Consider the following 20,675-nt stretch of genomic DNA (forward strand, 5'->3'; position numbering starts at 1 on the left):
TCCTGGACGAAGCGGAGGCCTTTTCTTTGGTCTTGTGCGTACCCTCGGTCTCTCGCTCTGTTGACGTCGGCGGCTGAAGAGCCTTGTTGAAGAGGAGCATTTTAAGGCGCATCTCTCTGTCACGCCTCGTGCGCGCCATTAGCTTGGCGCAATGGCCACACTTCTGAGGGATATGGCCCTCCCCTAGGCAGCGAATGCAGCGGGAGTGGCCATCCGACACCGGCATAGCCTCGCCGCATGATGCGCACTTCTTGAACCCGGGAGAACCGGGCATGGTTCGCTGTGCGGGTGTAACCCCCGGGATTAAAACAGGGGGTTGAAGTAACAGGGGTGTTTTTTTTTTTTTTTTTTTTTTTTTTTTTTTTTTTTTTTAAACAATTAACCAATCTAACTAACTAACGATATAACACTGACTAACACTACGTTGGGAAGGGGCTAACTGGGAAAACAACTGAACATATATCTGATTTTTTTGACTAAACGATTTCTCCTCAGGAGAGGAGCGTGTTCCAGATCCGTCTGCGGCCGTGGACGGTTAGGAGGAACTGGCGGGTCGGACCGCGCGACGCAGAAAAGGCGCGAACGCCGCGGGACACACTGCGCACGCGCGGTCCTCCGGAGGGGGCTACTGCTACGAAGAAGTTTCCGGTTTGCGGCGCCGGGACGAGCCCGACACCTGTAGTGGAGCACCCACGGGGACATCACTCGAAGAAGAACTATATTAACTCCCTTGAGAAAGCTATGATTAGCTACCCTCTTAATGGAATTTCACTATCCTCTTAACGGAACCCTGTGAAAACAGCAACAAAAAAGCTAATCAAACAATGAAAGGTGATGTGGCTGCACACAATAGCTACATTTACTACTTCCTCTGTCAAATACATCATATGAATAAAAATACAGGCAATGGGAATTAGAAAGATTTAAGACTGCTTTTTCCTTTTTGTCCTTTTCTGGCAAAGCTTCTATGGAACTACCAGGGTTAACATGACACTTGCCAATAAGAAAACTGCAGGTCTGAAACCACTGTAAACTAGCTCCTGTTTTTGTTCCCAATAGGTGGTGTTCTCTGTGTTCATTGGCACAATGTCCTCGTGCCATTCTTTTAGTTTGAGGTGATTTAGAAGAGACATTTTAATTTTTTCCTGGTCATTTTGTTTACATTTTGTTGTTGTATTCCACGTGAGAAGCTACTAGCAAATGCTTGGCTATGTCTAGATTGCATCCCTTTTTCGTAAAAGGGATGCAAATTAGACGTATCGCAATTGCTAATGAAGCGGGGGATTTAAATCTCCCCCGCTTCATTAGCATAAAAATGGCTGCCGCTTTTTTTCCACACGGAGCTTTGCCGGAAAAAAGCGCCAGTCTAGACGCGGATCTTTCGGAAAATAAAGCCTTTTCCAAAAGATCCCTTATCCCTCTTAAAATAAGGGATAAGGGATCTTTCAGAAAAGGCTGTATTTTCCGAAAGATCTGTCTCTCGACTGGCACTTTTTTCCGGCAAATCTCCGTGCCGAAAAAAAGCAGCAGCCATTTTTATGCTAATGAAGCGGGGGAGATTTAAATCCCCGCTTCATTAGCAATTGCGATACGTCTAATTTGCATACCTTTTATGAAAAAGGGATGTAATCTAGATGTAGCCCTTATGTCTATTTATTATTATAAGGGGGGACATGATAGCGGTTTTCAAATATTTAAGAGGGTGTCACAAGGAGGAAGGAGAAAATTTGTTCCTCTTGGTTTCTGAGGACAGGACAAGGAGTAATGGGCTTAAAGTGCAGCAGGGGAGGTTTAGATTGGACATTAGGAAAAGATTCCTAACTGTCAGGGTGGTCAAATATTGGAATAAATTGTCAAGGGAGGTGGTGGAATCTCCCTCTCTGGAGATATTTAAGAACAGGTTAGATAGACATCTGTCAGGGATGGTGTAGGTGGAGCTTGGTCCTGCCTTGAGGGCGGGGGGCTGGACTCGATAACCTCTTGAGGTCCCTTCCAGTCCTATTATTCTATGATTCTATGATTATTAATTATTATTACTACAACAACTGCCTATTTTAAAAATAATGCATTTTCTCAAATGTTTCATTTATGCCTTACCATTTAGATTACCTTAGATGGACAAGATATTCGGACACAATATATGGTGGCTCAGAGAAAATATTGGCCTTGTAAGCCAGGAGCCTGTTTTGTTTGCTACAATGAAAGCTGAGAACATTCACTGTGGCAGAGAGGATATTACTGATTCTGAAGCTGAAAAAGCAGCTAAAGAAGCCAATGTATTTAATTTTATATCAAGACTGCCTGATGTAAGATAATGTACTTTTGAGAACCTTATAACTATGGCTGAATGTTTGGTTTTACTCTCTGTTTGTTTGAATTTTGAGGGCCAAATCCTCTATTAGTATAAATAGGTGCTGCTTCACTTGGTTTTCACTAGTGTTCTGTCAGTTATACCAATTGACAATTTGGCCCACAACATTTTTAACTTATTATACTAACATGGCAATTTTTTTTAATAGGATGGATGAAGAATTTATATGGAAGGCGAGATTTTCTATTTACCAAATTAATTTTATTGTTTCCTTCTGCTAGGTATTATCTGTCATTTTTCCATTTATAATATTCTTTTCTTTTTTATTTGGTTTGTAAATTGGGTTGAGATTGGCAAATGAAATTGCTTGGATATAGTCAGAATACAGCCATTTGGCTATCAGCCAGTTCTAGCTTATCTGGGTTTTATTTTTGCTCCAATCACTTCTATTTTATAATAATTGAAAAATCTAACTTTAAAGTACGTTTGTTAAGTTAATAGAAAACCATCACATAACATGCTAATTCCCTGCCAAATAGAAGGTGAGGCTGAGAGTAAAATGTAAACTGATCATTAAGAATTTTAAATTGTCCTTTGTGTCAAGAGGAAAAACCCAAATGTAATTGGCCAGGACAGTATTTTCAGCAGTAATTAGTATTACGATGTTTATTTGATCATCCATCATAACATTTTTAAAGAGGCATTTCTGTTTGTGAGAGTAATGCTCAAATGGGGGTAGGGGAGGGAGAAGATTAAAAGGATTTCAATTGACCCCTTCTGCAATCTCTGTGCTCCTCCTGTTTTCTCAGAAGTTTCACACCATGGTGGGAGAAAGGGGAGCTCAGCTGAGTGGAGGACAGAAACAATAGATTGCTATTGCCCGAGCCCTGGTAAGGAATCCCAGGATTCTGCTGCTGGATGAAGCCACATCTGCTCTGGATTCTCAGAGTGAATCTGCAGTGCAAGCAGCTCTTGATAAGGTAGGACTCCTATTGCTAGAGGGTATGTCTACACTACCCTCCTAGTTCGAACTAGCGGGGTAATGTAGGCATACCGCACTTGCAAATGAAGCCCGGGATTTGAATTTCCTGGGCTTCATTTGCATAAGCGGGGAGCCGCCATTTTTAAAACCCCGCTGGTTCGAACCCCGTGCAGCGCGGCTACATGGGGCTCGAACTAGGTAGTTCGAACTAGGCTTCCTATTCCGAACTACCGGTACACCTCGTGGAAGCCTAGTTCGAGCCCCGTGTAGCCCGCTGCACGGGGTTCGAACCAGCGGGGTTTTAAAAATGGCGGCTCCCCGCTTATGCAAATGAAGCCCGGGAAATTCAAATCCCGGGCTTCATTTGCAAGTGTGGTATGCCTACATTACCTCCTAGTTCAAACTAGCGGGGTAGTGTAGACATACCCAGAGTTACCAATCAGAGTTACCACCACTGGCCATCTCTTTACTCCAGAAAATTATCCATGTATCTCAAAGGAGCTAACTTTGGTATTTGTCAGCGGGTGCTCCTCTCCATTGCCCTCCCACCCCCGCCCCCGTGTGAGCTGCGGGCAAGGAGGAAGAGCATGAGCAGGTGCAGTGCCTCTGGGTGGAGTGCAGTAGAATCTCAGGGGGGAAGAGGCTGAATTGGGGAGAAGCCTTGGGTTGAATCAAATGGCAGACCGGGCCTTGGGGAGGAGCAGAGGCAGGGCCACAGTCCAGGTGTTGGGGCCCACAAAACATTAATTCAGTCCTCAAAAAAAGCGTTCAGCACTTGTTTTTTGCATGAGTGCTAGAGTCATGGAGCACCCACAGAGTTGGTACCTATTGATCTTACCAGCACTACTGCACTCAAACAACTGGGCCATTTTCACTTTGTAGTTTCTGCATGCTTTCTAGTTGAGTGAAAGGTGATCAGTCAGTCTTGTTTATGAGCCAGATATGGTTGTTTTCTACCTGTAGCAGTGCTTCATATTTATCCAGAGCAATGAGTCAAAAACATAACTGTGCAGAAGAGGTGCATGAAATTATTACAGAACCGTTGGATCCAATATTCAGCTGAGCTTTATAGATAGTGGGGGAAAAACCATAGAGAGCCAAATTCTCAGCTGGTGTAAGTTGCAGCTGTACCATCTTATCTTGACAGAGAACTTGGGCTATACAATTTACAACATGAAAGTGACCACCTAATCAAAGTGTTATTATTTGTTTGTTTCTATACCAGATATACTGTGACTGAGTATCACTATTCCTTGCTTGTCACTAGGGTCATGGTGAAAGCATTCAAAATGAGATATCAGAAACAATGAAGAGACAAAAAATGAAAACTATGAAGAAGAAGATCTAGATGATATCAGGATGGAGAACTTGACTGATCTTGGTGGATCTTGGGTCATTGAAATGGGAAGCATTTGTAAAGGATCGAGAAGGCTTAAAAATAAAGACCTTTACTAAGAAACAGTGGTCTGAAAAGAAGAAAACAAAGGAGATAGCGGTTAGTGCTAAAATTCAGTTTAAACCTGAGGGTTAGTGATAGTTTGTGAGAATAGGAACATAGGACATTCTCTTTTATTTATTTTTTTATTTTTAAGGCCTAATGCCAAGACATCTTTGTTATGATCCTGTCATATACTGCACTGACCACATTAAGAATCTTCAGGGAACACACATGTGTAAATATGTCCATCTGACCTCTTGAGACCATATTAACACAATATGCTGTTAATATGCTATTAACACTCCTGTTAAGGAGTGACATGGGACAAGCCCCCTTGATGGCCCGGAAGACCCCAAAGTCTGGGTCAGTGCCCCCTTTCCACCAGGCAAACATAGCCCATTGGCTCAGTTCTTTGTTCAGTTCCCCCTGAGGCCTAGTCCCGAGCACAGTTCCCTCTATCAGGGTACATACGGCCCTGAGGCCTAGTCCACAGGTGAGCCTCCCAACTGCTAGGGAGCAGGGTTGTCGTGTGTATGGGGAGGAGATAGGGGGCCCCAGGATCTCGCTCCACCGGGTCCCAGCCCAGGCCCGGTTGCCAGTGGAGGATTCCACTGCCTGCTCAGTGGGGATTTCAGCCAAAATGCGCTGAGCTCCCGGAGGACAGTCCTCCACCCTGGGCCTGGTGCTGCGTCGCTCTCAGCGTGTTGTTTGTAGGGTCAAACCCTCCCTGGCTGGGGGTGGGGCTCGAGCTGCTGAGACTGCAACACCCACTGCTGGGGCTGCTCTGGAGCTCTGGCCTGAGCTCCTTCCCCTCTGGCAGTCGGCCCTAACTGAGTAGTTCCCTGGGCTTTTATACCCGCTCTCACCTGTGAGCATGCCCAGCAGGGCCATGGGGGTCAGGCCTTTTCAGCCAACTGGGCCAGGGCAACTCCCTGCCCCTCAGTGCAGGGTAGGTACATCCCGTTACAAGACGCTATTTTGCTCGTTAGTTATCTTTTTGTTAAGATGTACAAACAAGTTCTTAACCTCTTGTGAAACTTCAAAACATTGGGGTGTTAAGTCCACTGTCCTGGTCACATTCCTACTCAAGTAATTAAATTATACTTTGCATTTTACCAGTGGATGACACACTCCTTCTGATATGTATGCCCGTTTGTAAAGCACTTTGGGATGTCAGGTGCTATAGAAATGCAAATTATAATTAACAATAATGTTGGCACAGAATGACCAGAAACTGCTATTTTGAAATGCAACCTAAATTAAAACAATAGAAAAGATTGACATTTTTCTCCAGCCACATCTTTCTGTATGTTTCAATAGGGCAATCTCCTGAGATCCTTACACTACTTTTATTCAGACAGAATTCCCCTTCTGGTTAAGATATTTACGCAAGTTAGAACTGAATGAAAACCAGATAAGGACTTCAGGTTTTAGGCTGTGCTTCAATGGACTCATTGGGTCAATGAAAAGAATTTCAATGGTCTCTGGATTAGACTTATGCCCAAATAAGGACTTCATTGCAGAATATATATAGTTTAACTGCATACAATAAAATTCACATCCTTGTGTGAGGCTGGCAATAGAAAACACAGCCCACGCGGGTGTGGGTTGGAGAGAATAAATGGTGGAAGGCTTTGATCAGGTGGAGGTAAGATGGAGAGAGAGGAGTCTGGGGATATAAGGAGGAAGGAATTGGATGGTCTGGGGAAGGAAATGGTGGGAGAGAGGTGTGGAGGTGCCATGAGGGACTGGGGAAAGGAGATAGGGGCAGATAGTTCTAGAGTAGTGGTGGCAAACTGATAGCTCCCCAAAACCACAGACACCTCACACAGCCCATGGAGAGCAAAGAGGGTAAAGATGGTGGTGGGGGTGGGAGTGTTTGAGTTCCTAGGATTAAAGTGGGAGAGGTTGGGAAGGAGTTGATAGGACAGTGGATCTGAGGGGCCTGGAGGTGGGATGAGGGATGTGACAGCAGTAGAATTTCTTGGGTATGGCAGGGGGTTACATCAAAGGATCCGAATTTGGGTGCAGGACAATGGGTATGGAAGAGGGAGTGTTGCCCCACTGTAGAGTGAGGAGGTGGGCTGTAATTACCAGAGAATGTTAACCTACAGCTCCCTCCCTCAGGGCTGTCTGGGATGCGTGTTACAGCATAGCTCAGGTTTGGCGGAGGCCCCCAGCCCTCTCAGCCAAATTTGTGAGAGCAGCTTTGCTACCATGGGCATCAGTCATAAAGTCTGGAGTGGGGAGCTGAGCCCAGCCAGGCCTGCAATCCTTAGACACATTTGAGTAACCCAAATTTGGGTTGAAACCACCAGCGGAGAAACTCTATTCTAGAAGTTCCTTTATATCACAATACAGCCTACTGGTAAAACTTGCTGGATGCATTCTTACAGGCTACGTCTACGATGGCAAGATTTTGCGCAAATACTTTTAACGCAGGAGTTTTTGCGTTAAAGTATTTGCGCAAGAGAGCGTCTACACAGTCATGTGCTTTTGTGCAAGAGGGCTTATTCCTGAGCGGGAGCATCATAGTTCTTGTGCAAGAAGCACTGATTTCACACATTAGAACGTCGGTGTTCTTGAGCAAGTACTCCCCGCCAGTGTAGACAGGCAGCATGTTTTCGCGCAAAAGTGCTTGCTTTTGCGCAAAATCATGCCAATGTAGACACAGTCATGATGTATCACATGAAAGTCCAAGTGTCCATAACCCACTTTTGATTAAAAGAACATAAGAATGGCCATACTGAGTCAGATCAACGGTTTATCTAACTCAGTATCCTGTTGGCCGACAGTGGCCAATGCCAGATACCTCAGAGGGAGGGAACACAACAGGTAATCCTCATACATTCCCTCCCCTGTCATCCATTTCCAGACAAACAGAGGCTAGGGACACCATTCCTACCCATCCTGGCTAATAGCCATTGATGGACCTAACCTCCAGGAATTTATCTAGCTCTTTTTTGAATCCTTGAAAGTCCTGGTCTTCACAACATCTATTCATAACTGTTGCATTTGGGCTTGTCAGAGGAAATGAGTGGCCAGATTCATGGCTACAGAATTCCTGCCGTTTGTACTAACGTGAAAAAATCAGATGTGCAGCCATGAACTTATTTATGTCACAAACTGCAGCATAATTGGATAGTTGACATGTGGACAGGCTTTTCCACTATCTGAAAAACAGTATAGCCAGGAGAGGCCATCACAACTGGCTCAGAATCTCATTTAATATTCTGGGCCAGCTCCTGTGTTTTCATTTCATTTCCACAACTTCCTCAGCAACTGTACAGACATTTTGAATGGTTCAATGAGACTGAATTGAGCTGCTATCTATTTTTCAAGGAAGATGAAATCACTGTTTCATGTGCCTTTTCCCGTGCATCTGGTAGTGATTCATAGTCTGTATTTTGTAAAAGACAAAACAGACTAACTGACATAACTAGACCCAATTGTTCTACTGCCAACCCACTAGCATTTAGCAGAGGCTGAATTAGACTGATCTTTTTGTGCTCAGAACAGTGAGACTTGTAGGTCATTCTAATGATTCATGTGTTAAAGTTGCAATCCATGGACACTGACCCTATTTGACATTTCACTGAACTATACATACTCCATCCCCTCCACCGCTCTGTTAACTTTTTGCTAAATTTATGCCAATTTTTTTTCTTGCATTTGCAATTTTAGGACATTAAATCACAGAGCAGTAAATCTTCAATATGTTTGCTCATTCAGCATGTACATTCAAGGCTGGTGCAAATTATCTGTGAACAGTTGCTAGGACAGTTTACTGATTTACCCCAAGCTGTGGAAATTGTCATGTTTCACAGCTTTCAGTGAGCAATTGAGTTTTATCTCTTATGTAGGAGGAAGATCTCTCTGATGTACCATATTCCAGAATTATGGCTCTGAACAAACCTGAGTGGCAGTATATATTCTTTGGACTGATTGTCACTGTTGTCTCTGGTGGTATCTCCCTTGCATTTTCTGTTATACTTGAAAAAATCACAGGGGTAAGTTCAGACATGTATGATAAACTAATTTGAAGAAGGCATAAATACAGAACTGTAAATCCTGCCTTACACTCCAGCCAGTCCTCTCTAGTGATGTCTTAGAGCCTTATTCTACTCCCACTGAGCTCTAGAAGGTTCTTTCTATTGACATTAGTAAGAACTTGATCAAGCCCTTGATCTCCTCTTCCCTCTTAGGACTACTTGCCTATTTTCCAGGCCCCTTCTCCTTTTGAGTTAAGCAAATCACATTCCTTAACCAAACTCACAGTTTTCCCTTATCAAACTCACGGTTGAGCAGACTCCCTGCCTTGGACCTGACCCTGTTTTTTGCACTGTATCCATTCTCTTTGGAGAGTAAGCTTCTTCAAGGTACCTTGCATTCCAACATGTTTGTAAGCACCAAGGACATTCATGGGATTTTCTGAATAATTAACCCTTTAATTCCTGAGTCATTGCAGAAAAAAATGGAGTCTTTGGATTGCAGCAGATGGTTGTTGGACTCTACCAGGAGTTGAAACAGGGTTTGGGAACAGCAGCCAGGGAGAATAGTTGGAGCAAGATGTTGAGGGAATCTTTTATCTTCAGGTGTTCTGGCATCCGGAAGGAAGGTGTAACAACATTCAGTGGTAGGCAGATGAGAGCTGGTGAAGTGGCAGTCTGTAGGCAGTATTTAGTGGAACTGCAGCTAACATGCAAATAAGGAGAAATGGTGGAGGGCTGGAGAAGGAGCAGCAGCTGAGAGACAGCTCAGCTAGGAGAGCTGGAGTGACCTTTTGGCCAGCAGCAGAAAGCTGAGTGGTAGCAGAGTTTAGGAACCAGGGAAACAGCTGATTGAAGGTGGTGTTGAATAGTTTCTATAGTGATTCCTGAGCTATTATAATGGGTAGTCACTTTATGCTTTTTCTTACATAGGCTTTTCAAGAAACAGATCCAGAAAAAAGGAGCAAAACCACTACAGGCAGTCCCCGGGTTAGGTACAAGATAGGGACTGTAGGTTTGTTCTTAAGTTGAATCTGTATGTAAGTCAGAACTGAAACAGGCTGAAACTGACCGCCAGTTCCGACTTACATACAGAATCAACTTAAGAACCCCAAGCGTCCCCAAGTCAGCTGCTGCTGAAACTGATCAGCAGCTGATTCCAGGAAGCCCGGGGTAGAGCAACTCTGCCTCGGGCTTCCTGTAGTCAGCGCTGGTCAGTTTCAGCAGCAGCTGACTTGGGGACACCTGGGGCAGAGCAGCTGGGGTGCTGCTGGGTTGCTCCAGTAGCGCCGCTCCTCGGCGCTACTGGACCAACCCAGCAGCACCCCAGCTGCTCTGCCCCAGGTGTCCTGATTCAGCCGCTGCTGAAACTGACTAGCTGCGCCCCCCCCCCAGCAGACCAGGAAGACGCGGGTGGCGGACCAAGACGCACTGCGGTCCCGCTGCCTGGGTCCTCCCCGGCTTTGCTCCCTGTCTCCCTGGTCTGCTGGAGACCAGCAGACCAGGGAGACGGGGAGTAAAGCCTCTGAGGACGCCAGCAGCGGGACAGCCGCGGGGCGTCTGGGCTGTCCCGCTGCCGGCTTCCCCGAGGCTTTGCAAAGCCGCGGGGGGGAGGGGCTCGGGCAGCGGGGCAGCCCAGGCGCGCCTGGGCTGCTCTGCTGCCGGCTTCCCCGAGGCTTTGCTCCACGTCTTCCTGGTCTGCAGACCAGGGAGACGCGAAGAAAGCCCCGGAGTACACGGGCGGCAGGACCGCGAGGTCCCGCAGTCCGTGACCTCCGGGGCGAGCCCCGTTCATAACTGCGGATCCGACATAAGTCGGATCCGCGTTAGTCGGGGACTGACTGTACATTGCTTTCTCTAATGTTTCTTGTTCTGGCAGTGATCAACTTAGTGACATACGTAATCCAGGTAAACTTCACCACATACACACTCAAAGCTGAATATCTGGTCACGTACATTATGATGAAGATTTTCAAATTTCATCATGGGCCCATTTTGGGGACATAATGCAATGCAGTATTCAGTCTGCTTCTTATAAAGTGTTCCAGAGCCAAGCCACGGAATGACTCAAGTGGTTGGTATGGAATGCAAAGCTTTACACTTCTAGATAGTTGCAAAGCAGCCCAGGAAGCAATGCTTGAAAGGTGCTGGTGACCATTCTCTCTCGTAGAGGGAACGTATTTGTGTACAGCCCAGTTTCACTGCATTGGTATTTACATTACATGCTCTAAACATACATTACATGTTCTAAACATACATACAGTCCAGCACATACAGTGAAACTATTTGATTTCTTATTCTCCCTTTTCGGGGTTTCATTTGGAATGTCTGGTGAAGTTCTGACCAAGAGATTGCGATCTTTATCATTCAGAGTGTTGCTTCGGCAGGTATATGTCACTTTTCTGTGTAGGAGCAATAGACAGCAAATATGCAGCACTCCTGCTATGCGAGCCAGGTGGCTTTTGTGAGCTGTTGTTTATATAACACCATGAAAATGGCAGGTTCCAAATGTCCTGTATAGAGCATTCCTCCAGTGTAGTTTCCAGAGAGCCCCATCCTTTTAGTGAAATTTTAAAAATTTACACACTGCAAGTCTCCGAGAAAACATAATAAAACACAATAAAATGAAAGCATGTGCAAATTTCAGTGTTGCTTTGAGAGCTGTCTTCAGGTTGTCTAATTTTCATGCTGTTTCTTTTGATCAAGACCACACGGATGAGTATATGAAACATGTATGTGTCTTAGTGATTGGTATATTGCAAAAATTAACAAAAAAGAAGTTTAATTTCTATCTGGCTCTGATGGTCATGATATAAATGTTTAGATACATAAAGTTCTGACCAGTATTCCCTGTAAAGCGTGCACTTATGCGGCCACTCAGGGGAGATTCATATGTTGTGATTAGTAGTGCACCCACAGCTAGGTTTTTTGCTCCTACTGGTGATGCCCATTCACACATATATTGCACACACACAAAATTCATTACACACATGAATGGAAAAAATCCACACGTGGAAAAGATCAAAGGGAATATTGATTAGCAAATAGACCATACCTTAATAGGTATGGGCAAAATATTATCTTTGCTCACTAAAGAGGTTTCTCTAGGGTCAAAATGACCCGCTGGATCAGGACTGATTTACAATAACAGTGTTATTGCAACATGACTGCCTTTGGATACTCTCTACTGATGGATCTCTGGGAAAAGACACCCCATTATTTGTTCCTGGCAGAGGAGTCTCTGTGAATGAATAGTTTGACACCATGCGCACCCATTGGTGGTGCTTGGGATAACAGGGTTCTGAATATGCCTGACAGCATACTAAGAGGATGAGAGGGAAAATTATAAATAACTACCATCTCCTTCTTTTCCATTACCCTAAAGAAAATGAGCTGATTCTCCTTCCATGTGGACTCAGGTAGATCATGAATAGCTCTGTAGAAGTCAGTGTTATATACAACTGGTAGGCACAGTGCTCCCCTCCTATCAGAGGTTGGTATGGGAGTGAAAGGCACTCTTATAATGGGGCATGATAAATACTTGGCTCTCAATTCTAAAATCCTTGCAGGTAGTAGGACCTGGATTATTAACAGTTTCATGTTCTGATGATCAGAATAAATTATTTTTCGACAAATGTTGTTCATCACAAAACCGTGTATCTCAGTGCTTAGGTTGATGCTCTCTCTCCTTTCTCCCCTCACATGCTAGTCAAGCTTTAAATGTCCATACATTGGGCTAATGACCCTGATGAGTCTGAGTTATAAGAACATTTAATTTGCAAAATCAAAAATATCTGACTCGTCTATTCACTTGCAGGAGATTGCGTGGTATGACAAACATGAAAATGCTGTAGGGGTTTGACTAGCTACAGATGCTGCACAAGTCAAAGGGGTATGTTTGTTTGTTTTTTACATTTTTCTTACAAATATTAATTACAGTGTTGGTAAGGGATGATGAGGTTATTGGTAAAACAAGTTGTTAAATCTACTTAGAGTGGCTGACATTTAATTAGCACACTATCAATGTCTTGAAACAGTTTCACTGGTCCTACTTTCTGGCAGATATTCATCTGCCTTCCATTTCCTTGCTGTAAGCTGCTAAGAAAACAACTTGGTAGCTTTAAATGTGAGCCATGAGAGATGAAACTCACCCAAGGACCAGTGTAAGCATCTCTGCCCCACTTAAACCTCACAATGGAGCAGAGTCTTCAGTGTATCAAGTGTTCCTAAAGCCCTGTTTTGGTTGCTTGGAGGAGTTGTCGTTCTTGAGAGCTAAATTGCAGCCCAGCCCTGGCCTCATGTTGACATTGGTAGATTTCTTCACTTTGTTTTCTTAGCTTTGTCCACTGAATTTCAGGCACAGAAACCCTGTTTTTGAGGACTTTGTGGGGTGAAGTGAATTGTCATTAACACAGAGGTAGACGCTTGAAGAACTGTGGGGAGTGTTGTAGCAGAGAAGCCACTGAAAATCTGGTAGACAAGTACAGTAATTCCTCATTTAACACTATAGATATGTTTCAGAAAATGATCGTATTAAGTGAAAACATGTTGTGCGGGGTCAATTTTCTCATTGAAAATAATGGAAAAGGTGGGGGTTGCATTTCAAGCGGTGGTGTCTGTTGGGACCGGGACATAAGGTTGGGGGAGAAAGGGGACTGGTTACAGCAGGGAGGGGAGGTGTTTGGCTCTGGGGAAGGGAAGGAGAGGAGAAGGGAGGGGGATTGGGTTGGGAGTGTGCCCCTGTGACGGGTATGCCGGGACCTGCACTGCGTCCTGCGAGGGGGGGGGGGCGGTCACCAGGGAACGGCGCTGTGAGTGGCAAACCCTCCGCCGCTTTGCAGGGAGGTGAGGGAAGCCCTGCACAGCCGCCAGCAACGGGCCAGCTGGGGAAAGCCAGCTGCCAGCCTGCCAGTGGTAGCAAGGCGTCCGGCAAGGGGGAGTCAGCAGGGAAGAGTGCAGTGAGCAGCGAACCCTCCACTGCTTTGCAGGGAGGAGGGGAAAGCCCCACGCAGCCGCCGACAACAGGCTGGCTGGGGAAATTGTGTTATTCCGGGGATGGTCGTGTAATTCAAAAAATGTTCCCCCCCAAAAATCATGCCATTGCGAAAACATGTTAAGCGGGCACGTGTTAAATGAGGAATTACTGTATGGCAAATTATGCAGAACTCTATCTTCCCTTTCCTCCCCTCCATATGAGTCCATCAAAACAATTCTGGAGCATCTAAAATACATTCACTCATGAGCAAACAGTAATAAGTTCCTGATTTAGAAAACAGTTTAAAATTTAATTAAATTTTTATTTCACTTTTCTTAAAAAAATCCTTCCTCAACTCCTGGATTCACTAGACTTAGTAGATCCTCAGACTCACTAGATTTCATTCACCCTTTCCTCTCCTTTTGACAGCCCAGCACAGAACGGAAAAAAAAATGAATCAAATATTTGACTGAGCAGAGTTAGTCAAATCTTTTAAATCTATCATTTAATTCCTAGGAATAAAGTCCATCATCCCAGCTGACAGGAAGAAAGTGCTGCCTAAGATCCAAACTATAAAAAAGCTTACTAGATCAAAATCAACATCAGAACATTGCACTCTCTGGAGCCATGGTTCTCAAATGACTATGGGCATTTCAGGGTGGGGGTGGGGCAAGCAGCACCAGCATTTGACTTGCTGAGGCCAAGGCCAGAGGGTCAAAGCCCTATCTCATTGGGCTGAAGGCCAAGGCGCTATGTTCCACCATCTGAGGCTGAAGCTAGAGCCTGAGCAGTTTAGCTTTGTGGGGCCCCTGCAACACAGGGCCTCGGGCAATTGCTATATTTGTTATCCCACAATGCCAGCTCTGGATTTTCTGTGCAGAAAATTAGTTGTTGTGACACAGGTCGGTTGTGCACTTTCTATAGCTTGTTGAGGGACAGGAGAGATTCAGAAAGGAAAAAAAAACCTCAGTGAGAGACAAGGTGGGTAAGGTAATTGTTGTATATTGGGTTGTAGATGTAGATCTTGTAGTTATGGTAACTGAGTAGGTCACTGGGGTCAGCCCAGCTAGTCTGGGCTTGTTCTAGTGAGTTCTGTGCAATAAAATGGACACTTGCACCTACTCCAGCTCTCTGCCTTTCCACTGATTTCTTCCTATGCTGTGAAACTCCCCACGACATACCAGTAATATCTTGATTTGGGCCAGCTTCTGTTGGGGAGGGAGACAGCCTTTCAAGCTTACACAGAGTTCTTCAGGTCTTCTTCACCAACTGATGCTGGTCCAATAAAAGATATTACCTTGCCCACCTTATCACTGATATCCTGGGACCAAACACAGCTACTGCTAAGTAAGTGGGCAGCCATATTCTGTGCTAGCTGAAGTTTCAAAGGGTATGTTTTCACTACAGAGAACAATTGAAGCTGAAGGAGTAAGGAAAGGTGAAGGGACAGGGTTCTCACTTCGACTTCCTGCAGCGTGGACAGCACCAAAAGTCGAGTTAAGGTACTTCGACTTCAGCAGAGCAATTAATGTCACTGAAAAGTGTATCTTTAATTTATCCCACAGTGTAGACATACCCCCAAGTGACCTTTATATGTAAGCCTCTAGAGTAGATGTCAATAATTAATCTTGGAATTGGTTTGATTTTATAATTGTATTGAACACTCAACTCTTGAGGGCAAGAAAGCTTCTGGCTAAATTGGAAAGAATCATGCATCCTACCCAAGGACTTTTTTGGCTTGTCCACAATGCAATATTTGAAAGAAAGACTGTTTCCACCAGACTTTCCACTTCATCTACAGGCATGAGTAGAACTGGACAATATATTTTCAGCAGCAGGGCTGATAGATTTTGTGGGCCCTGGGCAAGTTGGGGGTGGCCAACTCTGCACTCTTGGAATGAGCAGAGTCCCAGGCAGAAGGGGCGGGGCTGGGGGTAACCAGCCCTCAGAGCTACCCAAAGTGCATGGTCTCCCCAACCCCCAGCCAGCCCTAAGTCACCCAGATCATGCAATATGGTGCTCCAGTCGCTCTTTAAAGGTTCCGGGCTCTAGCTGCTGCTGCTTCAGTGGTTGTGGCAGTGGTGGCAGCCAGGAGCACTGGGACCTTTTAAATCGCCAGACTCTGGGACAACTGTCCTCTTTGCCTTTTCTTGTTGCAGGCTGGTTTTCAGTGAATGGTATTTTTGCTGAAAAGTGTATATCTAGGAGCCTCAAATCTATTAACAAATTCAGGTCAAATTTGACTTAGAGAGATTTTAAGTCTAAATGTTTCATTTTGACTATTTAAAAATCTGCCATTTCTACTTTTTTTTTTAATAGCGTTTCATTTTCAAATTTGACCAAATTTAAATGAAAGGGGAAAAATACCACGAAATGACCAAATCAATAGAAAACAAACCTGAAAAAAACCTTTTTATTAAAATACATGTTTTGGTCAATCCAAAATTGATATTTTTATTCAACAAAATTTGAAAAAAAATTAATTCTAATCAAATCATTTTTTTTGTTTGGCCTCAAGTCTGGAAAACTCACTATTTGCTCAGCTATAGTCATGGGTATTCTCAGTTCACATAGATCCAGTGTGCCTGTCCACACTTTTATGTTTCTTGATGTCACGGATGTGCAGCTTCTCAGGCTATGTCTAGACTGCAAGCCTCTTTCGAAAGAGCCTCTTTCGAAAGAGAGCGTCTAGACTGCACGTTGAACTTTCGAAAAAGCGGCTTGCTTTTTCGAAAGAAAGCATCCAGTGAGTCTGGATGCTCTCTTTCGAAGAAGCCCTATTTACATTGAAGAACGCCTTCTTTCGAAAAAGGAACTTTCGAAAGAAGGCGTTCTTCCTCGTGAAATGAGGTTTACTGCCATCGAAAGAAAAGCCGCGTTCTTTCGATTTAATTTTGAAAGAACTCGGCTGCAGTCTAGACGCAGGTGAGGTTTTTTCGAAAAAACCCCTGAGTCTGGACACAGCCTCAGGGAGAGAAGAGCTCTCTGGTGTGAACATTCATTTCCTAATGCTAAAATGAGGCACTGCTGAAAACAAAGTGCCTAATTAAAGGAACCTACAGCTGCCATTGTCTTCAGCTGACATACAGCACCTCTGAAAATCAGCCCTTGGGTGCCTTAAACTGGGCAGTCAATAACTGAGATTTCCAAAATTAGAAGCCACCATTGAAACTGTTCTCTTCATGATTTCTGTACCTTGTTGTGGAATAGAAGGACCCTGATATTTGTCTTCCTGAACCTTACCCACAGATATAGGTGTTTGCGTATGTAATTATCTTTGTGGGGTTTTGCACATATAATTGGCCATTTGAAATGCACAAATTGTATTATTGTTATCCTTCTGAATATTAGCTACTGAGTGAACAAATTTATGAAAACATTGGTCTGTATTTTGTGTGTTAAGAGGAAACTCTAACTCTGGATTCTTTTGTTGCTTTTAATAGGCCACGGGAAACCGACTTGGCTTCCTGACCAAAACTATCTGTAGCCTTCTGACTGGTGTCATTACTGATTTTGTATATGACTGGAGATTAGCTTTGCTTATCCTGGCCTGCACTCCTTTTATTGTTGCTGAAAATGCTACTAGAAAGACGTCTGTGGCTGATCACACATCAAAAAATCAAAATACTTTGGAAGAGGCTGGAAGGGTAAGTTCTCCAGTATTAAGTAAATGGGTATAATGTTATTTTGTTGAAAGGATAACATTGTCAGTGATGATTTTCTACAGAAATTACTGTGAAAACATATCAAATAAAACAGTGATAAAAAGACACATTCTATTATAGTGGGACGTTAGCTCTACTCCAGTCAAGGTTGAGAAGTCCTTTCTATTCAAAGAATGACTCTTCCTATTGCTTAAAATTCCTTGAACAATTTTACTCTCAATCCTTCCTTCCTTCCTTCTTTGGATCTTGGGAGCTCTGTCCCTCCCTGTAACTTGGGATCTAGAGACCCTGGTCTCCCTGGGGTGTTCAAGACTCTCACCTTGCCACCCATCAATCCAGAGTTGGAGGGGGAGACTAAAGATAATACAAATGAAAACATCTAAAAATCCAGAAAATGAAAAGATAAGATACGTATCGCCACTGTGGGAGCACCTGCCAGCATGCATGAGAGAAGGGCCTGGTTTGGAGGAGGGGCAGACTGGGTGGGCTTAGTACATTTCTGGGGAAGCCTGACGCAAATAGTAACACTTAGGAATCTTATAGCAATCATGTGGCTTAGTAGAAAGATCAATGTGTGACCTTGGGCAAATCATTTAATTGTTGTGCCTCAGTTTCCTTGAGAGTGATACTTAATCTTTTTTTTTTTTTTTTTTAAGAAAAAGGTCTTGGAGAGCTAAAGATAAAAAGTGCTATAGATGTGCTAGCTACCTAGTGGTAGAAAAGGACTCAAACATAAGAGAATACTTCATATCTGTCTTGTCACCCTATTTAGATTGTGGCAGAAGCAGTTGGAAACATAAGAACTGTGGCTTCATTAACTAGTGAAGATGCATTTTATAAGAGTTATAATGCAAGTTTGAATGGTTCATACAGGTTCAATTGTCTCAAACAATTCCATTTTTAAAAGCAATATGTACATATTTTCTTAATTTAAAAAATCTCAAGGTTTATTCACATTATACTAATTGCAAACTGAATTGAGTAAATACACAAAAAGTTTGGGAGGATATTGGCAACCTTTCAAATAGGTTAAGATGTATTTACTTAATTTCTTTAAACACCTTCTCATGTGCTGTGTATGCATGTAATGTAATATTTGTGACAGAGAGACATAATGTAATGGCCTAGTATAAAGTTTTATTAAGAAAAATAAGGGATGTTTACTTACTTCACGAGTACTGAAGCTGAGGGAGTTATGTACATCAAGTGGCAAAAGACTTTATACTACACCAAATCATCATGTACAGTATTACTACTTTTACTACGAGTATAGAGTTGCCAATTTTGGTTGGACATATTCCTGGAGGTTTCATCACATGACATAATCTTTAAAGTAAAATCAATCTTTAATTCCTGGAGACACCAGAAACATCCTGGGTGGATGGCAAAGCTAATGAGAAAGTTTTACAGACCTTGAAATAAAGTGCATTTATTTTCCCCTTTGGCCTTTTCAGTTATATTCAGCTAATCACAGTTGTGGCTAATGTCTAATATCTAAATATGTCAGTCATTTTCCTAGTATCCATTTTATTTAAATACAATGATCTGTCATCTGTTGTGTTTCTCTAGTAAAAACAAAGAATGAAAATGATAGGTCAGTCCACTGCCGATGATAGTTTTAATATTCAATATTCTATAAATCATCAGTATTGGGAAAAAAAAAACCTGCCTCATTGGAGAAATGGGATTCTCAACTTTAGCATTTGTCTCTAGTGCTGGTGGATCATTGTAGCACAGTATTATGATTTATAGAGACCTTTATTTTGGAAAACATTTGAAAAATACATTAGCACTATAGATGTGTGAAAATCTTATTTCCTATACAATAGGAAATGCCAATGTTTGCTCTGAAATGGAAAAAAAAGTGAAAATATTTCAAATTTTTTCACAGAAAGAAAAGTTTTTAGAAAAAAAATCAATTTAGAAATGGCAAATCATTCAATTTTTGCATTTTCTCTCCTAATAAAATATTTTATATTCCCAAATAAATGTAATGCTTAATTTTGTATAACTGACCTAAAAGTTTTTGTTTCTGTCCAGTTCAACCTCACATTGCATAGGGGTTTCTCTCTTACAGTCCAATCAGGATCCGCAGCCAATATCTCCCATGATACAATGTTGCCTCTCCTCTGATTGAAAGGCATAGTGCCTTATGGGGGACATATGGCTATAGAGTAAATATCTAGCAAACCAAGCTAGAGTAAAATATTTCCTGATAGAAATTTCAAATGAGAAGATATTGCATTTTCTGTTGAAAAATCATTTTGTCAGAATTACTGCCAGTTTATTTGTCACAGCAATGCCTGCACATAACCAAAGCCATGCATTTTTACCATCCCACACAATAACATTGGTCACCATTGAAAAATCACCACTATACAGTAGGATTTGAGTTGCCTACTCAGAACAGGCAATATCTGCAGTTCTGTATTGTAATTATTGACTTTTCTATGGTGACCACTACAATCTTAATTGTCCAAAAATTCAAGCATTCACAGATCATAAGAGACTTAGATTATCAATTTGCTTTGTGTTACTTTGCTTTGGCCATCCATAAGCATTTCTTTTGCAAACTAGCATTCAAGTGTTAAAAGCTTTTGACTATTAAAGGTAGTTTCATCATAACATCCTGTCTAACAAACAATTAGATGAAGGGATCTCCTTTGCCGTAAGTTGTCTCCAGAACTGATTTCATGGAGCCCCTAGCATGCAGCTTTATTAATTATTATTATTTATTACTTGAGTGGTGTGATAAATAGTTTGTCACCACTAATTCAAAGGTTTGACCTTCACCCAGCCAGTCTCTGTTCTTGGTATTTCATAACAATTGTTTCCTTTAACACAATTATTTTATTTTATCAGGGAATCTCTAACAAAAACCCTCCTATACGGAGTTACCTATGGAGTAGCCCAAAGTTCAAACTACTTTCTTTCTACAGCAGTCTTCAGATTTGGTGCATGGCTCATTGCTAATTGCTATAGCAACTTTGAAAATGTATTTATGTAAGTATGCTTCAGACCAAAGGCAGTGATTTCAACACGTGTTAATTGCATATCAGTTTAATTACAATGGCAGTAGTGCAAGTGATCCAACAGTTGAGAATCAGGAAGAAGGATTATTCCTTGGAGAGGCAGCATGAAAGTTGTGTGGGCAAGTATAGCTGTCTCCGTGCATTTACTATGGAGGAACTTTTACTGCTAACACATCATTGAAGACAGTGGGTTTTGTGAAATGCTTCTGCATAGAGAAATTACATACTATTAATCTCCCATAAGAATAGTTGTAGGTGTAAACTTTTGTTCAATCTGAGGTGT

General features: G+C 42.8%; 1 pseudogene; it reads left to right on the forward strand.

Annotated features, from left to right (window-relative positions):
• The window catches only part of LOC102463299 (ATP-dependent translocase ABCB1-like), a 44,189-nt pseudogene that overhangs the window by 14,660 nt on the left and 8,854 nt on the right, over nt 1–20,675 (forward strand).

The sequence above is a fragment of the Pelodiscus sinensis genome, chromosome 2 (assembly GCF_052426305.1).
Source record: "Pelodiscus sinensis isolate ZL-2025 chromosome 2, ASM5242630v1, whole genome shotgun sequence".
NCBI lineage: Eukaryota > Metazoa > Chordata > Testudines > Trionychidae > Pelodiscus > Pelodiscus sinensis.